Source organism: Macaca mulatta, chromosome 8 (genome assembly GCF_049350105.2).
Source record: "Macaca mulatta isolate MMU2019108-1 chromosome 8, T2T-MMU8v2.0, whole genome shotgun sequence".
Classification (NCBI taxonomy): Eukaryota; Metazoa; Chordata; class Mammalia; order Primates; family Cercopithecidae; genus Macaca; species Macaca mulatta.
In genome coordinates this window covers 153,592,852-153,603,317 of record NC_133413.1, presented here as the reverse complement: position 1 = coordinate 153,603,317, position 10,466 = coordinate 153,592,852, and positions in this window count along the sequence as shown.

Genomic DNA, 10,466 nt, shown 5'->3' with positions numbered 1-10,466 from the left:
GTCTCGATCTCCTGACCTCGTGATCCACCTGTCTCGGCCTCCCAAAGTGCTGGGATTACAGGCTTGAGCCACCGCGCCCGGCCAGGGCTTGTCTTTTTTATCTTTGTATTACCAGGGGCCAACACTTAGCCCATAGCAGGTGCCTAATCCATATTTATTGAGCAATGGATGACTGATGGGGCTGAGAGAATAAGACTGACAATAATAATGGCAGGCTGGGCGCGGTGGCTCATGCCTGTAACCCCTGCACTTCGGGAGGCCAAGGTGGGTGGATTGCTTGAGGTCAGGAGTTCAAGACCAGCCTGGCCAACACGGTGAAAACCCGTCTCTACTAAAAATACAAAAATTAGCTGGGTGTGGTGGTATGTGCCTATAGTTCCAGCTACCTGGGAGGCTGAGGCAGAAAGAATTGCTTAAACCTGGGAGGCAGAGGTTGCAGTGACGCTGAGATCATGCCACCACACTCCAGCTGGGTGACAAAGCGAGACTCCGTCTCAAAAAAAAAAAAAAAAAAAAAAAGCAGAGGAAGGAGAAAGGTGTCCTCAAAAGAGACAGTCCCTTGCCTTCTAAATGAGCCTGGTGGCCCCTCCAGTCCCTTTAGGGGCATGGTGGTGGCTGGGCAAGCCCACCAGGGACTCCATGTGGTGCCAACAGCATTGGTATATGATATGTGGGCAGAGGCCATTTCCCTGACTCGGAATCTCCCACTGTCACCAGACCTCCCTCTCCAGCTGCCCTGTAAATATGGAAAGAAGCTCCAAGGGCTGAGGACTCCTTTCCTGCAGAGGTTCCCACAGAGGTAGCCTCTCTGAGGAGGGGCTGGGGGCCCCAGGCTTTGCCGTGTCTGTGCTCCTCATTTCTTTTACACATCCCTGTTTTGTGCCCTGCCTGCGAGCTGCAAAGGCTGGAGCTGCCCGGAAGCCCGGGCCTCTTGTTCTGGGTGGCGGGCTGCCTCCCACGGCTGCCTGGGCACCTCTGGGTCACCATCCTGTGTTCTGATGTGGGAGTCCTATTGCTAGTGGGTGGGGGCCCCAGTCTGCTCTGCAGGGACAGCCACCAGGGAAGAGAACTGAGGACAGGAGACAGGCATTTCAGTCTCTTAGCTTAGAGAGGGACAGAGAACTGCTTTCCTCCTGAGTGGCTTACTGTCTGGCTTGTTGGATTGAATGGTGCCCTTTCACTTTTCCCTATTGCCTGTGCAGCTTTTCTCTTTTCCTTCCCCTCCTCCTCCTCCTCCTCCTCCTCCTCCTCCTCCTCCTCCTCTGCCTCCCCCTCCTCCTCCTCCTCTGCCTCCCCCTCCTCCTCCTCCTTTGCCTCCCCCTCCTTCTTCTCTTCCTCCTCCTCCTCTTCCTCCTCCCCCTCCTCCTCTGCCTCCTCCTCCTCCTCCCGTTGTTTTGAAGTCATGCTATTTCAACTTTGTCAGAGCACACACAGCACATATGGTTCTTCCCCTCTCGCCTGCACTTCTCTTTCCATGTTGGGTCTGCCATTCAATGTATCACCCCTGTGGGTCTTATGGCTGAGGTTCTCCCAGCAGCTTGTGGTTGGAGGAAGCCCATTTAGGAGGTTCCTCCTGATGGGCCTATAGTTGCAGGACCCCTGAGCTCTGGCAAGTTTAAAACTGCTCTCCTGGCGCTGTAATTCCTTGAAGGAAATCTTGAACGGCTGCATAGTTCATGGCTTTCTTCCTTCTCTTGAGACTTTTGAAAATGCTGCTTGGTTGTTGCCCTCAGCGTTCCCTCCTGCATGACGTTCAGTGCCCTCTGTTCCCTCCTGCACGACATTCACGTGTCCTCAGCGTTCCCTCCTGCACAATGTTCAGTGCCCTCAGCGTCCCCTCCCGCACGACGTTCACGTGTCCTCGGCATCCCCTCCCCCACGATGTTCACGTGTCCTCGGTGTCCCCTCCCGTACGACGTTCACGTGTCCTCGGCGTCCCCTCCCGCACGATGTTCATGTGTCCTTGGCGTCCCCTCCCACTCGATGTTCAGTGCCCTCAGCGTTCCCTCCTGCATGATGGTCAGTGCCCTCATCATTCCCTCCTGCATGATGGGGTAGGAACTGGATCTCATGGGATCTTTAGTGAAGACCAAAGGGTGTGAAGATGGAGGATGCCCAGGATGGTGTGGGGCATGGCAAGGCCTAGGGAGTGCCCAGGTCTTCTCTGCCTGGCAGGAGAGCTGCTACCTTGGTTTTCACACCCTTTATGGCACTGATTCCTAAACCTGCTCATAATCAGAATTAGTTTAGAATCCTTTTAAGAAAAAAAAAAAAAAGAGATTTCCAGACATCATCCAAGAGCTGGTCAAACAGAATGCCATTGGGGTTAAGCCTCATAACCTCTAATTTTAGAAGCATCCCAGTGACTCTGATGACCGGGCCAGCCCTGGGGAGCAGGCACGTGGCCTGGCCTAGAGAGGGGCAGCAGATGGCACAAGCTCCCTGGTGCAGCAGGGCACAGCTCGGGCTGCTCATTTTTTTTTTTAATGAGACGGAGTCTCAGCTCACTGCAAGCTCCGCCTCCCGGGTTCACGCCATTCTCCTGCCTCAGCCTCCCGAGTAGCTGGGACTACGGGCGCCCGCCACCTCGCCCGGCTAGTTGTTTTGTATTTTTTTAGTAGAGACGGGGTTTCACCGTGTTAGCCAGGATGGTCTCGATCTCCTGACCTCGTGATCCGCCTGTCTTGGCCTCCCAAAGTGCTGGGATTACAGGCATGAGCCACCGCGCCCGGCCTCCGGCTGCTCATCTGAAACTCCTAAGAGCTTGGAGAAATGCTGACCAGGCCCTCACCTCTAAGAGATTCCGCCGCCACTGGCGTAGGGGCAGAGGGGCCGGCATCTAACATCAGTGTTTTGAAAAATCACTCCCAGATGGTTCTTGTGTGCGGCCGGGGTCCGGAACCTCTGTTTTGGAGCACAGGCGAGGCCGCTGCGGGAACAAGTGAACCAGTGAGGCTTTTGGATGCAGAACAAGCAAGAGACACAAAGATGTCAGGCCGCTGAGCGGAATCATTCTTCCAAGAAACCTCAGCTCCTTACCTGTGGGCACATTCCTTAATTCTATGTCACACCAATTTAATTGGAAGAATTAACACCTGCCCCTCGGGCTTATAATCTATGACAAGACATTGGTGGTAAATCCACTTATTCTCCAATTAAATAATCTTTCCCGTGTTCACCCACTAACGGACTCACTCGGAGGTAACTGATCCGGTGTGGTACAGGCTGGGCAGTAGAAGAAGCTCCCTTCCAGCATAAACCCACTCTGTGCAGAGAGGCTGTAGTTCGTCCAGCTCATCCAAGCTACATTTAAAAGTCCATTCTCAGGATCATTGCAAGGCTTCTTTTTTCTTTCTCTTTTTGAGACAGGGTCTTGCTCTGTCGCCTAGGGTGGAGTGCAGTGGCTCCATCTCTGCTCGCTGCAGCTTCAACCTCCCTGGCTCAAGCGATCCTCCTGCCCCAGCCTCCTGAGTCGCTGGGACCACAGGTGTGCACCACCATACCTGGCTAATTTTTTCATTTTTTTTTTTTTTTTGTAGAGATAGGGCCTTGCTATGTTGCCCAGGCTGATCTTGAACCCCTGGACTCAAGCCATTTGCCTGTCTCGGCCTCCCAAAGCATGGGAGGCATTACAGGCATGAGCCACATACCCGGCCAGGGCTTCTTCCTATGCAAATTCTCTGTGTGGATTCTCTGGTGTTGGTAACATGTTACCTAGACCTAAAGGTTTCTCTGAGTTCATTGCACTCACAGGGTGAATGTTCTCCCCTTGGGATTTCACGGGGTTTCTCTGCAGGATGAATCTCCTTGCGTGGACTGGGGTCTGAGCCCCTCCCAGGGCATTGCCCACCCACCACATCAGGGCTCTTTCCAGGGTGAAGTTTATGATGTTAGGTAAGGCAGGGCAGGCAAGAGAAGCAGGCCCCAGGCAGGGCGTGAGGCCCCCGCCGGCCTCGGGCTAGCCCTGGGAAGCAGGCTGGCTTGGAGAGCCCCCACTTCTCACTGCCCATTCAGTTGAGCTCCTAGAAGGGGAGGCTGAGGAGCTGGAGCTGGGGTGGGCAGAGTCCTCTCACCCCACCGCTGGTCCACCTAGAGCTGGGGGACCAAGGAGGCCTCTATCAAGCTGGTCTCCTGGGAAGCCAGAGAGGAGGAGGTGAGGGCTCTGGAGCCTGTGGGTCTTGACTAGGAGTGAGGATTCTACTTTAGGGTCATCAGAAGCCAGTTCTGAGGGTCACATGAAAATGAAAATGGAAAGACACCATTTACAACATCAAAGGCATAAAGTAACTTGGAATCAATCCAACGAACCGTGTGGAGGATCTTCATGGGGAAAATTACAGTGTTTTTGGGAGACATTAAACAAGAGCCAAATAAATAGTGATGAAGCCCGAGCTCATGAGCTGCCTGACTTAGTATTTTTAAAATGTCAGCTCTCAATTGCACCTCACAGATGCAATGCAATTCCCGTCAAAATCCTAGCAAGACTTTTGTAAACTTGAAAAGCTAGGCCAGGCGTGGTGGCTCACATCTGTAATCACAACACTTCGGGAGGCCAAGGCAGGAGGATTGAACCCAGAATTTTGAGAATAGCCTGGGAACACAATGAGATCCTGTCTCAAACAAAACAAAACAAAACAAAACAAAACAAAACAAAAAACTCGCTGTGCATGGTGGCACGTGCTGTAGTCCCAGCTCCTCGGGAGGCTGAGGCAGGAGGATCGCTTGGGCCTGGGAGGCTGAGGCTGCAGTGACCCATGATTGTGCTGGTGCACTCCAGCCTGGAAGACAGAGTGAGACCTTGTCTTTAAAAAACAAACAAAAAAAAGAAACTTAAAGAAAAAGGAAAGCTAATTCTAGAACTTACATGGACATACCAATGGTAAGACACAGCTGAGGAACCAACGGAGAACACTGGAAGAGAGTTTTCTCAAGCAGACACAGCCCTTTGGAAGCAACAGTAACTGGGACAGCATGGTCTCAGCACAGGAGCAGCCCAGCAGCCCAGAGGAAGAGTGGGCTGCACGCCTGGGCAGACACCTGATGTACAGCGGTGGGGAGGTGGGGAAGAGCAGGTTTCTCCATTCGCGGTGCTGGAACAAAGGACGTGTGTCCACGCTTCACTTCACACCAGCAGCAGCCTCCCTCATTCACGGTTTTGCTTCCTGCAACCCTTGAGCACCGCGGCATGGCCTCAGGGAAGCCTCCTCAGAGACTGAAAGAGGGATGGTGGGCATGCCATGCTGTCTGCAGCAGAGGGACTGTCCTGGCAGAGGGACAGACAGCAAGTACCACGGCCCATGGCCATGTTCTCATGCATACAGATATGGCCATGGAGCATCTGTCTGTGGGGACACAGAGTCAGGAATGTATTTTGGGAGCGTGTTTCTTTACAACCTTCTGTTTCCCATCTCTCTGTCATCTGGCAGCAGCCAGGACCTGGGACACAGAGGCAATTTTTCTTACAGAGCTGTAACGAACAGCGAATGGAAGTGGTCAGTGAAAATGAAATGGTTCTATTTTAAAACCTGAGGTAAAACTCTTGGCCACTCCTCCTATCCAGAGATAGAACCTCACTCGCCTCCTTGAGTATGGCCTGGGCTGAGTGACTCACTTCCACAGACAGAATAAATAAACAGAGGTCCCGACAGAGTGACTTCAGACACACGTCCCGAGGGGCTCCATGGCGTCCGACTGCCCTCACCCTCTGGTCACTTGCTCTGGGAGAAGCCGGCCGCCATGTTGTGAGGAAACCCAGAGCCTATGGAGACGATCGTGTTGTGAGAAACAGCCGCCTGGGGAGCCAGCCCCAGATGACACAGCTCCAGCCGACAGCACGGCTGCAACCCCACGAGGGACCCTGAGCCCGAGGCACCTGCTGAGCTGCTCCTGTGAGCCGGACCCACAGAAGCTTGAGAGAAGCGTTTGCTGTTCCAGCCAGTACATTTTGGGGGAATGGGTTATGTAGCAACAGATAACAAGTGCAAGCTCTGTGGCTGTTTTGCAGTCACACTGGCTTTGGTGAATTGGCCATTTGCATAACTGCCAGGACTATGTTAGTCCTGCACCACGTGCCTCACAGGAGGTGCTGTGTGTGTAATCCTCCCAGCTCAGTGTGGTAGGAACCATGGACATCATCATTTTATAGATGAAGAACCACGGCTCAGAGAGGCAGGGGACCGGGCTGATTTGCACAGCAAGTAAGCTGTGGAGCCAGCACTTGGCGTCAGCCCGCCTGGCCCTGGAGAGCAGTGCTGCTTCATGATTCTCCAAGGCAGACACCATCCTGTGTATGGTGCACGGCCAAGGCCTTGTCCACACCTGTTCTGTGCAGCTGGCAGAGGTTGGAAGGCCGCTGTGCATGACAAAGCACAGGTCGTCCCACCATGTTAGAGGGCTGTGGGTAGGGATGAGTGTGTGGACCCAGGAGCCAGGCTGCCTATGCTCAGATCCCAGCACGCCTCAGAATTGCTGTCTGGTCCTGGGCAAGGCACTTAGCCTTCCCGTGCCTCAGTTTCCTCATCTGTAGGATGGGAGTGATGAAGGTCACAGTCATCTCCTCCCAGGGCTCTGAAGAGGTCTGTTCTAAGATTATTTTTGTCATAGCTATTATGCTCCTTGGAATCCTCAGCGGGGGTGAGCTGTGGTCTTAAGCCAACCAAGCTGCACGGCCCTGGGTCCAGGGAGCTGGCGGGGAAGATCCAAGAGTCCTGTGTCTGTGGGGAAAGCAGACACCTGGCCTCATAGTGCTGAGGCCGCCCACATCACAGTCCAGGGGAGATGGGATCCTGGGTAGAAGAGACCTGGGCCCAGGAAGAGATAGGCCTGTACCATGGTGCCTGGGGGAGGGTGATATGAGTCCACCAGAGATATAAGCAGTGGGGTGCATCACTGTGGAGTGTGGGCAACGGGCAGGGGGTGGCTGGACCAAGGCCCCCAGCACCTGAGGGAGATCTGTGTGATCCTGGGGTTTGTGTGTGGCCTTGGGACTGATTTACAGGACAACCTAGCACCCCGGGGGTCATGCAGCACTGGCTGGGGGTCCCTCGGGAGTGTGTGACGGTGGACCTCATGGATGCCTGACCTTCACTGCACACTCGTGTGCACCCAGAGCCCTCAGTTGTAACTGCTGTCGTGGCACAGAGGGAGAACTGGAGCAACGTGCCCGCCTAAAGTGCACGCCAGGAACGTGGCAGATGGAAGCCCAGTCTGGCCTCGTGGCCCCAGGGTGCGAGGGCAGAGCGTGAAGGTGGGTGGCCACCGGGAGGAGAACCCAGCAGCCGGCGCATGAGATCCGCACTGGCTGGGGTCAGTCTCAACCTTTCGTCCGTCCTCCTTGTGTCCACAGCTGGCCCTCCCACGGTGGTACCAGGCACACCCTATCCGCTGGGTGCTCATGAAGCTGATGGCCTGGGCGCCTTTAGGGAAACAGGAGAGGGTACCCAGGTTTTCCCACGCCAGTTGAAGCCAGTCAGTTTTCTGTTTTCTGCAGGGTTTGACCAAGGGCTGTGCCAAAACACAATAAAACCAAACCAAACCCAAACTATGGCAACGTGGCTGGGCACCGTGGTTCACGCCTGTGATGCCAGCACTTTAGGAGGCCGAGGCGGGAGGATCACTTGTGCTCAGGAGTTTGAGACCATTCTGGGCAATACAGTGAGACTCTGTCTCTACAAAAAACACCAAAAAAGTAGCCAGGTGTATTGGTGCGTGCCTGTGGTCCTAGCTACTTGGGAGGCTGAGGTGGGAGGATGGCTTGAGCCTGAGAGGTCGAGGCGGCAGTGAGTCGAGATCACGCCACTGCACTCCCACCTGGGTGGGAAGGTGAGTGCCTGTCTCTGAAAAAAAAAAAAAAAAAAAAAGCAAAACAGCACACAACCAGCTCTGTTTGCACGGAGCTCAATCACCTTGACTTTTCTTCCAAGCCGACTCAGCCTTGAGCTCTCAGTCCCTCACATTCTGCTCACCCCTGGGTCTCCTGGGCCTAAATCCTGACATATGAGCAGGGGCCTCCTTCCTTTTTTTTTTTTTTTGAGATGGAGTCTCGCTCTGTCGCCCAGGCGGGAGTGTAGTGGCGCGATCTCAGCTCACTGCAGCCTCTGCCTCCTGGGTTCAAGCGATCGTCCTGCCTCAGCCTCCCAAGTAGCTGGGATTACAGGTGCCTGCCACCACGCCTGGCTAGTTTTTTTTTTCTTTTTTGTATTTTTAGTAGAGATGGGGGTTTCACCATGTTGGCCAGGCTGGTCTCGAACTGACCTCAGGTGATCCGCTGGCCTTGGCTTCCCAAAGTGCTGGGATTACAGGCGTGAGCCACTGCACCCGGCCCAAGGCTACCATTTTGCATAACTGTGGTGCAATATTGCACCCTCCTCCATGGGGAGGCGCATCTGGGAGCCCCTGCGGCCGCTCATCGGTTCTCTCCGTTTCCAGAACTGTCTTCAGAGAGCTGTGCGGAGGAAGTCGTCCTGGAGGCCACCTGTTGAGAGGCCACTTTCACTCCGCAGAGTCTCTGTGGCTCCCCCTGGTGGCTGTGCCATTCAGCGGCGCCTCCTTCCTGTGGCTGGGCTGTCTGCCCTGGTGCCCACGGACCCAGCTGAACCCTTTGCCATCAAAGGACATCTGAGCTGCTTCCCAGGTTTTGGCTAAAACAAGTGAAGCTGCTATGAGCACTCATGAGCAGGTTTTTGTATGAACGAGACTTTCATTTCTCTGGGGCGCATCGTGGGGTCGTGGGAGCTGGACGTCTAGTTTGATAAGAAACCACCCAGCTGTCTCTCAGAGCGGCTGCTCCATCGTCCACGCCCAGCAGCAGCATGTAGGTGGCCCAGCTCCTCTGCTCGCCATCAGCATGTGGGGCGGTCATGGTTAATTAATTTATTTATTTGATTTATTTTTATTTTTTCAGATGGAGTCTCACTGTCGCTCAGGCTGGAGTGCAATGGTGGCATCTCGGCTCACTGCAGCCTCCACCTTCTGGGTTCAAGCGATTCTCCTGCTTCGGCCTCCTGAGTAGCTGGGATTACACGCACGCACCACCACACCTGGCTGATTTTTGTATTTTTAGTGGAAACGGGGTTTCACCATGCTGGCCAGGCTGGTCTCAAACTCCTGACCTCAAGTGATTCTCCTGCTTTGACCTCCCAAAGTACTGGGATTACAGGCGTGAGCCGCCGCAGCCAGCAATGGTTTTTTATTTTAGCCATTCTAATAGGTGTATAATGAGATCTCACTGTGAATTTTCTGTTTGTTTGTTTGTTTGTTGTTTGTTTAGAAACGGGGTTTGCTTCATGAAAAAAAAATTTCAGTAAAAGAGATACTTCTAGTATCCTTTTTAAAAATTTAATTTGGAAGCAAATAGTGTTTCATCCCAGCATGTTAAAATTGCAAAGGTCATCTACCCCAGCTTACTATTTGCTAAACACCCATGAGTCACTAGTGGAACACACATTTCCAATGTAAAGGTCTTGATTGTTTGGTGAAAACCACTTTGCAACACTAGTGTTGGAAATTACTTCCTTATATTAAGCTGAAATCTACCTCACCGGAACCTCTGCTCCTAGGTCCTGAGTCTCATATATTTCAGACATTGTCTCTTCTGCCCCATCTGGCTACTTATCTCCAGTTTTCTCTGCCAGTGTTCCGGTGGCATAGCCCCAAACCCTTTCATTTCATAGTTTGTCACTGCTCTTTTTAGGAGGACTGGGGTGCTCAGAACTTATTGACTGACCCTAACATTGAGGAACTCTCCTTTTGGCCTGGTCACTATATTTGAAAACTGCTACCTGAAATCATGAGAGCTTTTTTGTTTTAACAGCCATTTTCTATTGTTGATTCATTTTCGTTTTGGTTACAACTGAAATATCTGTCTTTCACATGAAATATGTCTTTCACATGAAATATAACTTCTCATTTGCCTGTATTCACAAAGTCTGTTCTAACTACACATTTCATTGGCTTCAAGCTCACGCTTGATGCGGAAGTGAGGGGAGTGCAATACAAATTTGAACAATTGCTTGGATATTTGCAATAATACATTGTCAGTTGGGGTCATATGACTCTCATGTGCTAGAAAATTCTCTGGCTTTCAGAATGTAACCCTGGGCACACTGAATGCAACTGTATAAAAATGAACGTGAATTTTTAAAGGTAGTATAATTAAAGTTTGTACATTAAAAAAAAAAAAAGAAAAGAAAAAAGAAACAGGGTTTGCTATGTTGCCCAGTCTGATTTTGAACTTTGAGGCTCAAGTGATCCACCACCCTCGGCCTCCCAAAGTCCTGGGATTACCTGCGTGGGCCTCGCCGTGGTTTAGTGTCAGAACGCTGAGGGTGCATGGTGTTGGACACCTGTTCCTGTGCGCGTTTGCCTTCTGCCTGTCCTCCTCAGGGAAATAGCTCTTTACGTCGTTTGTCCATGTTGTAAGTGGGTTGTTTTTGTGCTGTTGAATTTTGAGATACATTGTGAATAGA